The sequence below is a fragment of the Anolis carolinensis genome, chromosome 4 (assembly GCF_035594765.1).
Source record: "Anolis carolinensis isolate JA03-04 chromosome 4, rAnoCar3.1.pri, whole genome shotgun sequence".
Lineage (NCBI taxonomy): Eukaryota > Metazoa > Chordata > Lepidosauria > Squamata > Dactyloidae > Anolis > Anolis carolinensis.
This window is the reverse complement of record NC_085844.1, coordinates 63,493,787-63,513,977: the sequence shown is the minus strand read 5'-3', so window position 1 is coordinate 63,513,977 and position 20,191 is coordinate 63,493,787. Positions and strand designations below refer to the sequence as shown.

The 20,191-nt window shown below is 41.1% G+C and overlaps 1 protein-coding gene across 1 annotated transcript in view; it reads right to left on the bottom strand.

Annotated features, from left to right (window-relative positions):
* The window catches only part of ldlrad4 (low density lipoprotein receptor class A domain containing 4), a 364,130-nt gene extending 358,442 nt beyond the window's left edge, over positions 1 to 5,688 (bottom strand). Inside the window, exon 1 of the mRNA XM_062980560.1 lies at positions 5,518 to 5,688. The gene's annotated coding sequence lies outside the window, so the exon portion shown is untranslated. The remainder of the gene's footprint in view (positions 1 to 5,517) is intronic.
* Between the last annotated feature and the right edge of the window lie 14,503 nt (positions 5,689 to 20,191).

Sequence of the window (20,191 nt, the reverse complement as noted above, 5' to 3'; positions counted from 1 at the left end):
CAAAGTAAAAACAAATGTGTGTGTGTGTGTACAAGTGGGGCATTTTTCAGCTACAGAATCTTATGGGACACTCACAGACAGTAATTCAATACTTTGTGCTGAAAACACCAGTACAGATATAGACGTGCAGAACATTTTGTCACTATTTCAGCTGGCAATGAAGTAGGGACATTCACTGGATTTAATATATGCCATCTCCCATACTGTCCTGTCCAGGAAACTATCCCCTTCATTTCTAGCAATAGGGAAGATGTAATGCTGTGCTTTCTAGGAGGTGCAAAACAACTGTGCCATTAGCAAGTAAACATGGTTACCGAGGGAGCGAGGGATATAAAAATTCAGTTAAATAGACCAAGGCTGTAATCCAAAGCCCCTTTACCTGGTATTAGTGTCAAGGAACTTAGTGAGACTCAACTCTGTGCAGACATGCAAAGGAGCACGTTCCGAGAGCGTCTTGGAAATGCATGACTATTAACATGTTATCCTGTTACAATCAAAAATTAAAAGACTGCAAGTATTTGTAATGCTTCTTCTGAAAACTGATCTCTTCATTAGTCAATTAATCAGCTACAAGTGATCATATGGGTAAAGCATATTGAACATAGTAATACCTACTTCTGTGTAAAGAGGATTGTGCTGCCATGCAATTAAATACAAAATAACTTGAAATCATTTTTAACTTAAATTACTCAGGCACTGCATTTTTTTTCCCTTTTAAGCAAAGTATTCATTATGACATACATGCACTGAGAACAAGCAAAAGCAATAGTATTTCAAAATAGTAACATTGTACAAAACTTAATGCTCCTTTGGTACCACATTAAATTACTGAACAAGTAACAACATAATTACCACAATTTGCACATTAAGAAGACACACTTCAAAAAGGCTAAGCATTAACAAGTTAAAGCTTGAAAGAAGCTTGCACAAGTTTGTACAGTACTTACTTTTGGTATCAAACAGTTTCTTATCTCAGTGTGTTAGAAAAACACAATTCTATGCTAAATGCCCCTTAGTGACAATAAATAATAGTCTAAACACATATATATGAAATATGCATATAACAGCAGAATCCACCTCTGATTCACTCCAAAATCTATGACTAAAACTAGACTGGAGAAAATATCAAAAGAAAAGTTCCCATTCATGCATAAAGTTAAGGTTTTCCCCTGACATTAAGTCTAGTCGTGTCCAACTCTGGGGATTGGTGCTCATCACCATGTCTAAGCCAAAGAGCCGACGTTGTCCTTAGACACCTCCTAGGTCATGTGGCTGGCTGGCATGACTGCAAGGAGTGTCGTTACCTTCCTGCTATAACAGTACCTATTGATCTACTCACATTTACATGTTTACAAACTGCTAGGTTGGCAGAAGCTGGAGCTGACAGCCGGAGCTCATTCCGCTCCCTGGATTCGAACCACCAACCTTTCGGTCAGCAAGTTCAGCAGCTCAGTGGTTTAACCCATTGCATCCCCGGGAGCTACCATTAATGTATGGAAAAGGACAAAAAAATTCTGCAGATACGGACTTATCAAAAGCTCAAACATCAGTAGATACTTACTGATCAATCTCATCAAAGCAGCATCCATGACTCTGCTGTATAGTGTGCAATGTATAGATATCTTTCTGGGTGCATCTACACTGTAGAATTAATGCAGTTTGATGCCACTTGCACTGACATGCTTTAATGCTATGGAATCACAGGAGCTGTAGCTTTATAAAGTTTTATAAAGTCTTTATCTTTCCCTGCCAAAGAGCACTGAGGCTTTGCCAAACTACAAATTCCATAGCAATGAGTTAAAGTGCTGTCAAATTGCATTAATTCTCCAGTGTAAAGCCAGCCTATGGCACCCCTTTGAGACTGCTCTAGAGGATCCTGCAATCTGGTGCATCAAATTGTTATTTACCCTCCAAAGTATAAAGTGTAACCACTCCAAGCAATGGGATATGTTTATATATACAGGGTTGTTGTTGCTGTTTATCTAAAAGGTAATAGCTTGAAGGTGATGCTTCATGCCTTTCTATTTCTCTATAATGTATAAACTACTGCTTGAAGTGACATGAAGTTTGGGTTCTCCTGCTCTCGAAAGACCAGTTCAAATTATTTCTGGGTCTCCACTCCAGGGGCCCAGATCAGAAATGGGAATGACACCCCCCTATGCGCTCCATGCAGTCATTCTGGCCACATGACCTTGGAGGTATCTATGGACAAAGCCGGCTCTTCGGCTTAGAAATGGAGATGAGCACCAACCCCCAAAGTCAGACACGACTGGACCTAACGTCAGGGGAAAACCTTTACTTTTACCTTATGTTCCCAACAAAAACAACCCATCCAGGTGCATCCGACATGCACAGGCAACCTACCCCAAAGCCCCGCCAAAAGTCACAAGAAGGCTCGGGGACATTTTCTTTTAAACAGAAGGAGAATTCTGATGTCATGATGGTTAGCCAACTTCATGTCGCTGCTTGCAACCAAATCCATCCCTGGGGGCTGCTGAGGTAAGGCAAAAATGGGAATAGGGAATAGGGCAGCCCTGGTAGTCATCCGTTACTTCCCAGTTGCTCCCTGTGTTTGACTTGGGTGCATTTACACTAGAGAAAGAATAAATTGTGACCCCACTTTAAATGCTACAGCTCAATGCTATCGAATCACGGCAGTTATAGCAGTACAAGGTCTTTGGTCTTCTCTTATAAAGAATGCTGGGGTCCCACCAACCTACCAAGGAGTCATGGTGGCGCAATGGACTGCTGACCTGAAGGTTGGGTTGCTCATCTGAAGGTTACTGGTTCGAATCCGCAAGACAGGGTGAGCTCCCATCTGTCAGCTCTAGCTTGAGGGGACACAAGAGAAGCCTCCCAGCAGGATGGTAACACATCTGGGCATCCCCTGGGCAACATCTCTGTAGACGGCCAATTCTCTCACACCAGAAGCGACTTGCAGTATGTTCTTGCAAGTCGCTTCTGACACGATTTTTAAAAAACAACCTACAGCTACCACGACCCATACAGAGCCTTGAGCCATGGCAGTTAAAGTGGGCTCAAACGGCATTTATTCCACAGTGCGGATGCATCCACTGACATCCCATGTCTTACGCTAAACTAAACAAGGAGAAATAAATGTACTTTCTTGGGAAAACCTTGCCGCTTTCTCTCCCACCTCCAGTAACAGTATATTTGCCTTCTTCTATATCTTCCATACTAGGGAATGCACGGTGACACATGTCCTTTCTCTACATTTCTGCAATCTGGAAGCTAGGGTGCATCTATACAGCGGAATGAATGCAGTTTGACCTCACTTTCCCTGCCACTGCTCAACACTATGGAATCCTTGGAGGTTTCGTTTGGTGGGACACTAGCATAATAGTAATAAGAATAATATACAATATATAATACACTAAAATGTAATAATATTGATAGCAATAATAACAATATTTTTTGTGTCAGAAGCAACTTGAGAAACTGCAAGTTGCTTCTGGTGTGAGAGAACTGGCCGTCTGCAAGGACATTGCCTAGGGGATGCCCGGATGTTTTTGATGTTTTTACCATCCGTGTGGGAGGCTTCTTTCATGTCCCCGCATGGAGCTGGAGCTGATAAGAGGGAGCTCATCTGCACTATCCCCAGGTTGGATTCGAAACAGCAACCTTCAGGCCAGCAATACAACGTTCAAGTCATCAGTCCTGTTGGCACAAGGGTTTAACCCACTGCACCACCGGGCTCCAATAACAACAACAATAATAATATACAGTATAATAATGGTACTAATAAAAGCAATAATAATAGTAATAATATGCAATAAATAATATAATCAAATATAATATTAATAGCAATAATAGCTATCAGAATAATATAATCTATATAACAATATAATAACATTAATAGTAATAATAATAATATTGTTGTTGTTTGTTTTTTGGTTTTAATGCATATGTTATTTTATTGTATGTATGTATGTATATTTATGGCATCGATTTACTGCCTTTCTGTAAGGCTGCTCTGAGTCCCCTCTGGGGTGAGAAGGGCAGGATATAAATGTAATAAATAAATAAATATACAGTATATATACAATTACAACTACTGTGATTCCATAGCACCGAGATATGGAAAGGAAACCGGTATCAAACTGTATTCATTCTACAGTGTGGATGCACCCATTGACTTTGCAGATCTTATGCCAAAGTTGGGCAAAGCTAGACACAGAGAAGTGTGCTTTGCTGTGTGAACTTCACCACCTTCTTTCCCACGTGTCCTCTCTCTGTCTACATCTTGCATCCCAGGCGTGCAAGATGACACATTTCCCACTCAACATTCCTGGAAGCCCAGGTGCATCTACACTGTCCAATGAAGGCAGTTTGACCCCACTTTCCCTGTCATGGCTCATGAGAGCTGTAGTTGGGTAAGGTGCCAGAACTCTTGGGTAGAGAAAACTCAAGACTGGACTGCTGTGAGTTTTCTGGGCTGTTTGGTCATATTCCAGAATCATTCCTTCCTGACATTTCACTCACATCTATGGCAGGCATCCTTGGAGGTAATGAAGTACAGTAGAGTCTCGCTTATCCAATGTAAACGGGCCGGCAGAACATTGGATAATAAGGAGTGATTAAGGCAAAGCTTATTAAACATCAAATTAGGTTATGATTTTATAAATTAAGCACCAAAACATCATGTTATACAACAAATTTGACAGAAAAAGTAGTTCAATACACAGTAAAGCTATGTAGTAATTAGTGTATTTACAAATTTAGCACCAAAATATCACGATATATTGAAAACACTGACTACAAAAATGCGTTGGATAATCCAGAACGTTGGATAAGCTAGTGTTGGATAAGTGAGACTCTATTGTATGTTGGAAACTAGTCCATTCCACAGATATACAAACCTCCCTTGCCTAGTTTCCAACAGAGCTCACAACCTCTGAGGATGCCTGCCATAGATGTGAGCGAAACATCAGGAGAGAATGCTTCTGGAACATGGCTTACAGCAAACCACGAAGGCCTTCGACAACACATAAAACTCAAGACATTGCCCACTTCCAACCTCAAGGATGCCATAGCATGAAGTTATGGATGTCGAAGGGCAAGACTCCAGGGTTGGGATGATACAAATGCTGAGGAGAAAGCTTGACCCCAGTTGAACTTCCCTGGCATATTAATAGAGCAGGCATGGGCAAACATGGGCCCTCCAGGTGTTTTGGACTTCAACTCCCACCATTCCTAACAGCCTACTGGCTGTTAGGAATGGTGGGAGTTGAAGTCCAAAACACCTGGAGGGCCCAAGTTTGCCCATGCCTGTAAGCGAGCATTGCAAGCTCTCTCGGTCTCTCCACCTCCTTGTTCTCTTGTCAGAGCAGACCTTCAACTTGGGCCTGACTTTGAAGTTCTCCAAGGGTGCCTTTGCCTTTCTTCTTCCTCCCCCTTCCCTGTTCCCTCATATCTCCCAATGAAGGCATCTTTTCCCTCCAAAAGCCCGCCTTGCATCCCACCACAGCCGCTCAGGTGATGCCTCTTGGTGCTCACCTTGCTTGCCAGCCAGCCCTACATCGCGTCTTCTTCTGCCCCAGCGGAGGAAGTCAGCCTCTTGCTCTCTCTCTCTCCTTCTCTCCCTTGGCTTATCCTCCTCCTCCTCCTCCTCCTGCTCCCTCCTTCCTTGCTTCCTCTGTCTCCCTCAGGCTGGCTCTGCTTGCTCTGCCTCTGCCTCCAACTCATTCCCAGTCCCGCCTCCTCCTCTCCTCCTCCTCCTCCTCTTCTCTCCCTCCCTTTGGCTGCCTGCTGCCTGTCTGCAGCTTGTCTGGCTCTTAGGGACGGCGAGACTATGGGGGGAGGAAAGGAGGAAAGGAGGCAGGCAGGGAGGAGGGGAAGTTTCCTGCCCAGCCAGACAGCCAGCCTTGGCTTCTCCTCCTCCTGCTCCTCTTAGCCTTGCTGCTCCTATTCGCAGCCTCTACTGACACCTGCAGGCTGGATGGATGGGCGCTCAAGTGGACAAAGTGTTGTCGAAGGGTTGTTGTATGTCTTTCGGGCTGTGTGGCCATGTTCCAGAAGTATTCTCTCCTGACGTTTCGCCCACATCTATGGCAGGCATCCTCAGAGGTTGTGAGGTATGGATAAATTAAGTAAGGTAAGGAAAGAATATATATAATAATAATAATAATAATAAAACTTTATTTATACCCCGCCACCATCTCCCCAACGGGGACTCGGGGCGGCTTACATGGGGCCATGCCCAAGACAGTACAATATAACAAAATATAAAAACAGCATATCAAAATACAATTAAACAATACAAGAATAATAATGCACAGTACAGAACAAAATCAAAGCAAAAGCAACATAACATAACAAGGGCGGGCCGCATGGACACAAAGTTAAAACTCGGGGTAAGAAGAGATAAGAATAAAACCATGGGGAACAGGGACATGAGATAGTGAAACAGTCTAGAGGATAGATGTTGGGGGGAGTAACAAAGGAGGTATATAACAGTTACTCTCCGAAAGCACACCGGAAGAGCCATGTTTTTAAATCTTTCCTAAAGGCTAAAAGAGTGGGGGCTTGCCTGATCTCAATGGGCAGTGAGTTCCACAAACGGGGGGCCACAGCAGAAAAGGCCCTCTCCCTTGTTCCCACAAGGCGGGCCTGAGATAAAGGCAGTGGCGACAGGAGGGCCTCCCCAGATGATCGAAGGGCTCGGGCAGGTTTATGGTAGGAGATACGGTCACGAAGGTAGGTGGGTCCCAAACCGTTTAGGGCTTTATATATATCTGTGTATAGTCCAAGGTGTGGCAAGAGTTCTTTGTCACTGGGAGCCAGCATTAATGTTTCAGTTAATCACCCTAATTGGCATTGGAAATGTTTTGTCCCTTGCCTGGGGGCATCCTTTGTTCAGTCAAGTCCTTATTGTGTTGGTTCCCATCTACTGTTTTGATTTTGGAGTTTTGTAATACTGGTAGCCAGATTTTGTTCATTTGTCGAAGTTGTCGAAGGCTTTCATGGCCGGGATCACAGGGTTGTTGCATGTCTTTCGGGCTGTGTGGCCATGTTCCAAAAGTATTCTCTCCTGACGTTTCACCCACATCTATGGCAGGCATCCTCAGAGGTTGTGAGGTATGGATACATTAAGTAAGGTAAGGAAAGAATATATATAATAATAATAATAATAATAAAACTTTATTTATACCCCGCCACCATCTCCCCAACGGGGACTCGGGGCGGCTTACATGGGGCCATGCCCAAGACAGTACAATATAACAAAATATAAAAACAGCATATCAAAATACAATTAAACAATACAAGAATAATAATGCACAGTACAGAACAAAATCAAAGCAAAAGCAACATAACATAACAAGGGCGGGCCGCATGGACACAAAGTTAAAACTCGGGGTAAGAAGAGATAAGAATAAAACCATGGGGAACAGGGACATGAGATAGTGAAACAGTCTAGAGGATAGATGTTGGGGGGAGTAACAAAGGAGGTATATAACAGTTACTCTCCGAAAGCACACCGGAAGAGCCATGTTTTTAAATCTTTCCTAAAGGCTAAAAGAGTGGGGGCTTGCCTGATCTCAATGGGCAGTGAGTTCCACAAACGGGGGGCCACAGCAGAAAAGGCCCTCTCCCTTGTTCCCACAAGGCGGGCCTGAGATAAAGGCAGTGGCGACAGGAGGGCCTCCCCAGATGATCGAAGGGCTCGGGCAGGTTTATGGTAGGAGATACGGTCACGAAGGTAGGTGGGTCCCAAACCGTTTAGGGCTTTATATATATCTGTGTATAGTCCAAGGTGTGGCAAGAGTTCTTTGTCACTGGGAGCCAGCATTAATGTTTCAGTTAATCACCCTAATTGGCATTGGAAATGTTTTGTCCCTTGCCTGGGGGCATCCTTTGTTCAGTCAAGTCCTTATTGTGTTGGTTCCCATCTACTGTTTTGATTTTGGAGTTTTGTAATACTGGTAGCCAGATTTTGTTCATTTGTCGAAGTTGTCGAAGGCTTTCATGGCCGGGATCACAGGGTTGTTGCATGTCTTTCGGGCTGTGTGGCCATGTTCCAAAAGTATTCTCTCCTGACGTTTCACCCACATCTATGGCAGGCATCCTCAGAGGTTGTGAGGTATGGATACATTAAGTAAGGTAAGGAAAGAATATATATAATAATAATAATAATAATAAAACTTTATTTATACCCCGCCACCATCTCCCCAACGGGGACTCGGGGCGGCTTACATGGGGCCATGCCCAAGACAGTACAATATAACAAAATATAAAAACAGCATATCAAAATACAATTAAACAATACAAGAATAATAATGCACAGTACAGAACAAAATCAAAGCAAAAGCAACATAACATAACAAGGGCGGGCCGCATGGACACAAAGTTAAAACTCGGGGTAAGAAGAGATAAGAATAAAACCATGGGGAACAGGGACATGAGATAGTGAAACAGTCTAGAGGATAGATGTTGGGGGGAGTAACAAAGGAGGTATATAACAGTTACTCTCCGAAAGCACACCAGAAGAGCCATGTTTTTAAATCTTTCCTAAAGGCTAAAAGAGTGGGGGCTTGCCTGATCTCAATGGGCAGTGAGTTCCATAAACGGGGGGCCACAGCAGAAAAGGCCCTCTCCCTTGTTCCCACAAGGCGGGCCTGAGATAAAGGCAGTGGCGACAGGAGGGCCTCCCCTGATGATCGAAGGGCTCGGGCAGGTTTATGGTAGGAGATACGGTCACGAAGGTAGGTGGGTCCCAAACCGTTTAGGGCTTTATATATATCTGTGTATAGTCCAAGGTGTGGCAAGAGTTCTTTGTCACTGGGAGCCAGCATTAATGTTTCAGTTTATCACCCTAATTGGCATTGGAAATGTTTTGTACCTTGCCTGGGGTCATCCTTTGTTCAGTCAAGTCCTTATTGTGTTGGTTCCCATCTACTGTTTTGATTTTGGAGTTTTGTAATACTGGTAGCCAGATTTTGTTCATTTGTCGAAGTTGTCGAAGGCTTTCATGGCCGGGATCACAGGGTTGTTGCATGTCTTTCGGGCTATGTGGCCATGTTCCAAAAGTATTCTCTCCTGACGTTTCGCCCACATCTATGGCAGGCATCCTCAGAGGCTGTGAGGCATGGATAAACTGTATAAAGTACTAGCTGTGCCCGGCCACACGTTGCTGTGGCAAAGTATGGTGGTATGGGAAATAAAGTACAGTAGAGTCTCACCTATCCAAGCTAAACGGGCCGGCAGAAGCTTGGATAAGCGAATATCTTGGATAATAAGGAGGGATTAAGGAGAAGCCTATTAAACATCAAATTAGGTTATGACTTTACAAATTAAGCACCAAAACTTCATGTTATACAACAAATTTGACAGAAAAAGTAGTTCAATACGCAGTAATGCTATGTAGTAATGACTGTATTTACAAATTTAGCACCAAAATATCACAATATATTGAAAACATTGACTACAAAAATGGCTTGAATTTTCCAGAGGCTTGGATAAACGAGTGTTGGATAAGTGAGACTCAACTGTACTACATAGCATTACTGCGTATTGAACTACTTTTTCTGTCAAATTTGTTGTATAACATAATGTTTTGGTGCTTAATTTGTAAAATCATAACCTAATTTGATGTTTAATAGGCTTTTCCTTAATCTCTCCTTATTATCCAACACATTCGCTTATCCAACGTTCTGCCGGCCCATTTATGTTGGATAAGTGAGACTCTACTGTATTTTAATAAATATAACGTCCCTCTCTCCCTGTCTCCCTCTTTGAATGTACTATACTGTCTTCCTTCTTGTTTGCTGAGGCGATGAGGCGCAGATGAGGCCTAAATTTGTTTTATGATTTGCTTTATTGTTGATTGATTTGTTTTATTGTTGTGTTTTATATTTTAAGTAGTAAGTAAGCAAACTTTTATTACGGTCAGTGACCAGCTCGTAACAGGGATACCCAGTTCTGTACATCCATGTCAGATTTCGTTAATAATAATAAATTTATAATAAAAAAATTAAATTTTTTTAAAAACCATTATAAAATTGAATTATTTACCAATTTAAAATCTAGGCTAAAGACCACATACAAGTACATTAGAGTCTCACTAGGTCCAAAACCTCTACTAGGTCTTATTTTCCGGGGATGTCTTATTTTCAGGGAAACAGGGTAGCTGTGCCCTGCCACGCATTGCTGTGGCAAAGTATGGTGGTATGGGAAATAAAGTATTGAGGAATTGGTGGTAGTTAAGGTAAAGGGTAAAGGTTTTACCTTACATTAAGTCCATTATAAATGGGTTATATAGCTGTGTGGAAGGGCCTTGAGTCTACACTGCCATATAATCCAGTTAAAATCAGATAATCTGTATTTTATCGGCAGTGTGGAAGAGGCCTAAGTGAGGCCTAACTCTGCCTGTCCCTGGGCTGTGTGGGTTGCTAGGAGACCAAGTGGGCAGAGCTTAGCCTTCTAACTGGCAGCAATTGGATAAAAACAATTATTCCTCTCCCTCTAATTAGGACTTTATATTTCTTTTCTTTTTGTTGTATGAATGTGGAGGCATGGATGAGGGGTTGTGCTGCCAAGTTTAGAGTTTCTGGGATGTGTGGTTTTGTTGTTTTGTCCTAGGCCAAAATTTCATTACCCTTTTATATATATAGATACATAGGGACCACCAAACGCAGCACACAAACACGAGTCAAACAACATGAAAGGCACTGCAGACTCACTCAACCAGAGAAATCAGCCATAGCAGAGCAATTGATGAACCAACCTGAACACAGTATATTATTTGAGAACACAGAAATTCTGGACCACTCTAACAACTATCATGTCAGACTACACAGAGAAGCCATTGAAATCCACAAGCATGTGGACAATTTCAACAGAAAGGAGGAAACCATGAAAATGAACAAAATCTGGCTACCAGTACAGTAGAATCTCACTTATCCAAGCCTCGCTTATCCAAGCTTCTGGATTATCCAAGCCATTTTTGTAGTCACTGATTTCAAAACATCATGATATTTTGGTGCTAAATTCGTAAATACAGTAATTACTACATAACATTACTGCGTATTGAACTACTTTTTCTGTCAAATTTGTTGTATGTTTTGGTGCTTAATTTGTAAAATCATAACCTAATTTGATGTTTAATAGGCTTTGCCTTAATCCCTCCTTATTATCCAACATATTCGCATATCCAAGCTTCTGCTGGCCCGTTTAGCTTGGATAAGTGAAACTCTACTGTATTAAAAAAACTCAAAAATCAAAACAGTAGATGGGAAGCAACACTCTGAGGGCAGAGGAGCCCCAAGGACAGCTAATGACTTTTAACAAAGGATGCCCCCCTGGCAAGAGACAAACCTTTCCAATGCTAATTAGAGTGGTTAACTGAAACATTAACGCTGGCTTCCAACTGACAAAGGACTCTTGTCACATCCTGGACTGTCCACAGATAGATAGATAGATAGATAGATAGATAGATAGATAGATAGATAGATAGATAGATATATCCTTCCTTGCCCAGTTTATCCATGCCTCACAGCCTCTGAGGATGCCTGCCATAGATGTGGGCGAAACGTCAGGAGAGAATACTTCTGGAACATGGGCACACAGCCCGAAAGACATACAACAACCCTGCATGGACAAACTTCAGATAGGCTGTTGGGAATGGTGGGAGCTAAAGTCCAGAACACCTGGAGGGCCCAAGTTTGCCCAGGCCTGCTCTAGAGTCTACTTCTCAACCTTCCTAATGCCGCCCTTTTCAAAAAAAAAAAAAAAGGAGATAGAATAGACTGTGGAAACTTATCGAGATAAGTGTTCCCTCACTTATCGTGCGGATTCTGTTCCAGGACCTCCTGCAATAAATGAAAATCCGCAAAGTATTTTATTTATTTATTTATTATATGCATTTATACCCCGCCCTTCTCCCCGAGGGGACTCAGAGCGGCTTACATTCTGCCACAAGGGCCAGCAACAAATATACTATACAACAAGACAATTAAAACATGATAAAAAGTATACAAAAATTAAAACGCTGCAAGGCAGCGATGTTGCACCATCCTCAGTCATTCAATACTGCTACAATTACAGATTTGCGACCCGATTACATCAGCCAATGAGCTTATTCGCTGAATGCCTGGGCGCAGAGCCAAGTTTTTAGTTTTCTTCTAAATCCCAGGAGGGATGGGGTTTGCCGGATATCGCTGGGGAGGGAGTTCCACAGCCGAGGAGCCACCACCGAGAAGGCCCTGTCCCTCGTCCCCACCAGCCGCGCCTGCGAGGCAGGTGGGATCGAGAGCAGGGCCTCCCCGGAAGATCTTAAGGTTCTAGCGGGCTCATAGGAGGAGATACGTTTGGATAGATAGGTAGGACCAGAACCATTTAGGGCTTTGTAGGTCAAAACCAGCACTTTGAATTGGGCTCGGTAGCATATCAGCAGCCAGTGGAGCTGGCTTAACAGGGGGGTTGTACGCTCCCTGTAAGCCGCTCCCGTTATTAACCTGGCTGCCGCCCGCTGCACCGGCTGGAGCTTCCAGGCCGTCTTCAAAGGCAGCCCCACGTAGAGTGCGTTGCAGTAATCCAGCCGGGATGTGACCAGAGCGTGGACCACCGTGGCCAAGTCAGACCTCCCAAGGAACGGACGCAGCTGGCACACGAGGCGGAGTTGTGCGAAGGCTCTCCTGGCCACCGCTGAAACCTGAGGCTCCAGGCTCAGTGATGAGTCCAGGATTACCCCCAGACTGCGAACCCTCTCTCCCTGTCTCCCTCTTTGAATGTACTGTACTGTCTTCCTTCTTGCTCACTGAGACGATGAGGCGCAGGTGAGGCCTACATTTGTTTTATGACTTGCTTTATTGTTGATTGATTTGTTTTATTGTTGTGTTTTATATTTTAAGTAGTAAGTAAGCAAACTTTTATTACAGTCAGTGACCAGCTCGTAACAGGGGTACCCAGTTCTTTACATCCATGTCAGATTTCGTTAATAATAATAAAATTATAATTAAAAAATTTTTTAAAACCCATTATAAAATTGCATTATTTACCAATTTAAAATCTAGGCTAAAGACCACATACAAGTACATTACAGTCTCACTTATCCAACATAAACGGGCCGGCAGAACGTTGGATAAGCGAATATGTTGGATAATAAGGAGGGACTAAGGAAAAGCCTATTAAACATCAAATTAGGTTATGATTTTATAAATTAAGCACCAAAACATCATGTTATACAACAAATTTGACAGAAAAAGTAGTTCAATACGCAGTAATGCTATGTAGTAATTACTGTACTTACGAATTTAGCATCAAAATATCACGATGTATTGAAAACATTGACTACAAAAATGCGTTGGACAATCCAGAACGTTGGATAAGTGAGTGTTGGATAAGTGAGATTCTACTGTATCTCCAGTTATTTTAAAATGCAAATGAAACTAAGAGTTTAGCAATGTGTGATCTTCTTGCAGCAGCTGAGGATGTGATCCATCGTTTCGTCTGCTTCCATTATTATTATTATTATTATTATTATTATTATTATTATTATTATTATTATTATTGGCGCAACAGGTGAAACCACTCAAAATAAATGATCCAGATCATGTGAATATGGACTTTACTGCACAAAGCCACTATTCTAGGGCAGTCATCAATACCAGGTACATACTGACATAAATACCCTTATGGTCATGCAATTGTACTTCCTCATATTCTTATAACCTCCACCTTCATGCACATATGCTACTGCAGTTTTGCAGTTTCAGTACCCTGTTTCCCCTAAAATAAGACATCCCCAGAAAATAAGACCTAGTAGAGGTTTTGCTGAATTGCTAAATATAAGGCCTCCCCCGAAAGTAAGACCTAGCAAAGATTTTGTTTGGAAGCATGCCCAACAAACAGAACACCAGAGCATGCAGGATCGGTAAATGTACGTTCCATAGAGTGTTGTACATGGAAATATTGGTAGTAACAAGAAATTCTTGATAGGATTCAGTTTGTCTGGTTATGCTGCTTTGTGATAACAACTACTGTACAGTATATAATAAATGTTCATTTTTTTGTTTAACAATAAATGTGAATTCTTCTTCATGGAAAAATAAGACGTCCCCTGAAAATAAGACCTAGCACATCTTTGGGAGCAAAAATTAATATAAGACACTGTCTTATTTTTGGGAAAACATGGTAGTTACTATAAAGTTACAAAAATATTGTATTTTTTTTAAAAGAAACAACTCTGAAAGAGTGAGAAGAGAATGGGAGAGATGGAAACTCTTGCCCAAGTGTCACTTCAGTGCTGCCATAGAGGCAGAAAGGACCCATCACCCAAGGCAGGCGACAACAACAACGACATTGCAGAATTAACCGCTATTAATGGGTTTTTCCTGTCAATAGTGGGGAAAGGTTTATCGTGGGGAGGAGATAGGTCGGCAATGGGATAGGGACGGCTTCCATGCCACTTTGCCTTCCTTCTGTGATTTTATTTATTTATCATATCAGAAGTAAACCAAGGTATAAGTGTAATGTATTTAAAAACACAAACAAAGTAAAAAAAACTTGGCATTATACTTAATGTCCTTTGACCAGTAGCTGGCCACTTGGGAGTGCCTCTGGTGTTGCTATAAGAAGGTCCTCCGTTATGCATGTAGCAGGGCTCAGACTATATTGTAATAGGTGGTCCGTGGTTTGCTCTTCTCCACACTCAACTTGCCCTTCTGTGATAAAGTTCTAAGTATTTTCAAAGTGTTTGTGTACTGTGGGAATTGGAATTCTCATTGGAGTTAGAAATCAACATCTGATTAAGGCATTCACTTTACATTTTTTGTTGTTTGGATAAGGGAATAAACAATTTTGTTGCGTGTCTTCGAATCATTTCCAATTTATGGCAACCCTAAGGCGAACCTTTCATGGAGTATTTTGGGGCTGAAAGTGTGTGACAAGGCCAAGGATGCTAGGGTGGGTTACTCTTCCAGATTTATAATTGTATTTGTATGGCTATGTTATGCGCTCCTTTTAATTCATTATAATTTTCTCAGATAAATTCACCTGAAGAAGACTAAGAGTTGAAACCGGTCGTGTGTTCTACATGCTCTTCGGTTCAACTGATTGATTTCACAAGTGGCAAATTTATGTATAGAGCAAGCATTGTTTGGTTATATATTCAGTTTGATGTACGGAGCATTAACATTACAATTGTAAATTCTGTCCTTATTGTATTTCATTCAATATAAGTTTATATTTTATACCTGTTTATTGACCATTTACCAGTACATATTGTTGTACTTGTGGGTATATATTAGTTTAGAGTGTCTTCTGAGACAGGTAGAAGATGGTTTGCAAGGATTCTTGCAAGGATTTTCCCAGCAGAGGTTAGAAGGGAGATACAGTAGAGTCTCGCTTACCCAACCTTCGCTTATCCAATGTTCTGGATTATCCAATGCAATTTGCCTCCTGCCCGGATCCACAGCTGTTTCTCTAGGCAGCAAGGATTTAACATCTGACAATGTTGTTACTATAAGTTCATTTTATACAATTCTATCTTTTATCTGTAGTCAATTTTTAGTAGTACAGTAGAGTCTCGCTTATCCAACCTTCGCTCTTCCAACATTCTGTATTATCCAATGCGGTCTGCTTTTTAGTAGTCAGTGTTTTTGCAGTCAATGTTTTCAATACATTGTGATATTTTGGTGCTAAATTCATAAATACAGTAATTACTACGTAGCATTACTGCGTACTGAACTACTTTTCCCCTCAAATTTATTGTTAGACATGATGTTTTGGTGCTTAATTTGTAAAGTCATAACATAATTTGACGTTTAATAGGCTGTTCCTTAATCCCTCCTTATTATCCAACATTTTCGCTTATCCAATGTTCTGCTGGCCGGTTTATGTTGGATAATAATAATAATAATAATAATAATAATAATAATAATAATAATAATAATAATAATAATAATGGAAGCAGACGAAACGATGGATCACATCCTCAGCTGCTGCAAGAAGATCACACAGACGGGCTACAAGCAGAGGTATGATACTGTTGCTCAGATGATCCACTGAAACTTGTTCCACAAATAGCACTGGTGGGATCATAAGCCTGAAAAAAAATACAGAAAATGAACATGTCAAACTACTCTGGGATTTCTGAATTCAGATGGACAGAGTTTTGGAGCACAATACTCCTGACCTCATGATCATGGAAAACAAAGTATGGATTGTCGATGTTGCAATCCCAGGTAACAGCAGAATCGATGAGAAGCAACTGGAAAAGCTTATGTGATACGAAGATTTAAAGATTGAACTGCAAAGACTCTGGCACAAGCCAGTAAAGGTGGTCAGCACACTGTGTGCAGTGCCTAATGACCTTGGTCAGCACTTAAAAACAATCAGCGCTGACAAAATTACCATCTGTCTGCTGCAAAAGGCCACCATACTCGGATCTGCATGCATTATTTGCCGATACATCCTAGACACTTGAGAAATACCTGGCATGTGATCCAATACAACAGCCAGCATAGTGATCTTGTGTGCTGTGTATTAATCTTGTGTATACAACAACAACAAACTTTATTTGTAGACCGCCCTATCTTCCCGAAGGGGCTCAGGGTGGTTTCCAACACTTATTGCAAACATTCAGTGCCAACAAAGAAACATATGAACGAAGTATGACTTACCAAGGTCCCCCAATGGATTTTTATAACTGAGGTGAGATTTGAGCTCTGGTCTACAGGATCTTAATCCAACATTCAATCCACTACACCCAGGTTGCTCCGTAGTAGATAACTACTACACATTTCAAAGGCCATGGATAATGACATGTTTTTATTTTATTTTGTATCAAAAGCATTGCATAAATTAGTCTAAAACTGATAAAAAATAGAAGGCACGCAAGTGGCTAAATATCTTTTGACCAAAAACAGGCAACAGTGATCGCATTGTCTGTTGCCTCAAACAATTCTTCCTCTGTACATGAGGCAGCACACTGCAGACAAGTATACAGCTGCAGAGTTGTTTGCTCTGCTCCACAGTCACACAAGGTGGAGAATTCTTTTAGGTACTGCCACTTTGCCAGGTTGCCTTTTGATATGCCCACCCCACTTCTGAGTCTGTTCAGGGACTTCCAGGTTACCCATTCTTGGTTTGCCCCTGGAGGCAGACCTTCATGGGGATTTCAACTGGGATTTCCTGCTTTAGCTGTTGCTGGGGGACTGTCAAAAGGAGTGGTGATCCTCATTAAGCTTTTCCTTGATTTAAATCTACTGGTAGGAGGATGATAGCCAAGCAGTGGATGATTTTCACAGTGTTCAACCACAGTTGGAAGCAACTTCCCATCGCACATCAGGGGAGGCAATGCCAGCTAGCTTATAGTGTCTATCAACAGGTGTAGGTTTGAGACATCATGTGATTATTCTGCATGTTTCGTTCAATGCTATGTTCACTTGCTTTGCATGGGCAGACTTGTGCCAAACAGGGCAGGCATACTCAGCAGTTGAGTAAGACAAGGCCAGGGCTGATGTTCTTATTAATGTTGAGTGAGTCTGCACCCCATGTGCTGCCAGTAAGTTTCCGGCAGGATGTTATTGTGTGCAGCTACTTTGTGCTTGGTGTTCATGTGGTGTTTCCTATATGTTATATGTTGGGGGGCACTGAAAGAGCCTCCTCGAAGACTGAGTAAATACAGTCCCCTGGGCAATGTTTCTTGTAAACTGCTAATCTTTCCAAACCCAAAAGCATTGCTTTTAAACATTTTAAATGACATGTTAACTTTCTTTAAATTAGTTAATTAGAGCCTAATAGAAACTTAAATGACAACACTATTTCTAGGTTTATCAAACATACTTTACTTGGTGGTGAGCTGATGTTTACTGGACTTGTTTTTCCCCTCCTTAAATGTAAGGTTCCCGCAGTGGGACTGACAAACATTCACCAATTGTGTTGTAAGAGACTACTGCAAATGCTAAAGGTACAGGCAATTCCTCTACACATGATTCAAGTGATAAAATGTCTTTTTTATTGGGTAAAATAGGCTTGTTGTGTGGCTGCAACTCTATGGGGCAAGAATAGCGGTAGAGGCTGAGTGTCTTTCTTGTGCTTAACGTGAATCATTTGCTAACATGTCGGCTCAAGCTGCCTCCGGCATTTTGGAACTCAAGAGCAAACAAAATGGGTTTTAATGCACTTGTAAGAGGGCACTTCACTCTCAAACTTTTTTCCCGGCTTTGTCTTTTCGCTATTAGATGGCTAAATGGGACTCCTGTAGGCTTTTGTCTGTGTAAACCATATGAGAGCATAAAAGCTTGGAAAATTTGGAGGAATTTCATAGCCGTTGTTCATTGAAAGCGTGGGTGGTTTTGAAGTTCAAATGGCTCTTGTCACCAGGGGCTTTAAAAAATAATAAACTAGTCTGAAACAACAACAAAGGCAGCTTTAAAAACCTGATAGTGCATTGTGTTGAATGTACATGAAACTTAAGCCTGACAAATGTAATTTGTCCAAAGGTTCAGTTCCAAACTAAAGTAATGCCAAAGGGTGAATATACTATTTCATATTTAGTTCTCAAAACACTCGAGACTCAGGAAAGGAGAGCTTTGAAAAATTATTTTTTAGACTACACGGGGGTGGGTGTCTGTACAAAAAAATAGATTAATGAATGGAAGAAAATCACACAAATTAGCATAATATGCAACAAATGCTGCCTTTGGAAAAACTACCTACTAGAATCAGTTGGATTCCTTGACTGGTAACTCATGATAACAACAAAAAAGAACTCCATGTAAAATGCTGCCATTCATGTTTGTATTAATATTTGGCATTGTATGCACTCATTTTTGGCTCTAATGCTTAAGACCATTCAGGAGAAGAAAAGTTAGAAACTTTATTTCTCAAAAGAAGTAGATTGGATATTATTCTGTTGTAAGATTTTGTTGAATTGTTATTAAACTTTTATTAAACTTTATTTCTATCCTGCTCTTCTCACTCTTGCAGGGGACTCAGACCGGCATACAAATTGAGTATTTGTGGTGGAAGCAATAGTATTAATAAATGCCAACTCTTTTAAATTACAGCTCAGATTTCAAGGATTCCCCTCAACCCCTATCTGACAATAACACATTATACTTTAGCTGATGAAGTCTGATGTATTACATTCACAAGCAAAGTTCTTACCCACTCTCTTAATGCTTTGTACATAAAGGTATTACATTATATTGCATCCAGCTGGCTCATATAAGTAAATTCAGGATGAAACTTCTGCTCTCATCTTGTTCAATATTCAGAACCAGAGCTTGGAACAATTATCTTAGATTGCACCTTGATATCTAAAAAAGGCAAATTCTCTACTCTGACCTAGCCATCTCTAAAAATTTTGAAAAGTTGATGGAGTAGGATGCTTGCTGGTTTACTGAGTTTTGTAAAATCTTACTTCAGGTGAGAGTAATCATATTTGCAGAAACAAAGCAACCATTTGTGGCAAATAGGAATGATCGAAATGATCCATAGACTATTTTAGACCCAAAAAACTGTATCCTTGATGTTGAGAAGAATCACAAGAAATTCAATTCTACATTTTTGTTTGTTTTTCAGAACAGTGTAGTTATTCCGTCTGCCAGTGGAACAAGGGTCATGATGTTCTGATATGGGAAGGAGACTTCCATGTTTGTAGTCTTCTCTGACTTACACCCCTTCCACAAAGCTGAATAAAATCCCACATTATCTGCTATGAACTGGGATAGATGGCAGTGTGGGCCCATATAACCAAGTTCCAAGCAGTTATTGTGGGTTATTCTGCTTTGATATTCTGGGTTATATGGCTGTGTGGAAGGGGCTTAGGAGTCGTAGTCATACAATTAAGGTGGATATTTTTGCTTTTCTCAGTGATTGAAGTCTTCTTTGTCTCTGGCATAGGTACAGTAGAGTCTCACTTATCCAACATTCGCTTATCCAACATTCTGGATTATCCAACGCATTTTTGTAGTCAATGTTTTCAATACATCGTGATATTTTGGTGCTAAATTTGTAAATATAGTAATTACTACATAGGATTACTGCGTATTGAACTACTTTTTCTGTCAAATTTGTTGTATAACATGATGTTTTGGTGCTTAATTTGTAAAATCATAACCTAATTTGATGTTTAATAGGCTTTTCCTTAATCCCTCCTTATTATCCAACATATTCGCTTATCCAATGTTCTGCTGGCCCGTTTATGTTGGCTGTAAATGCATTT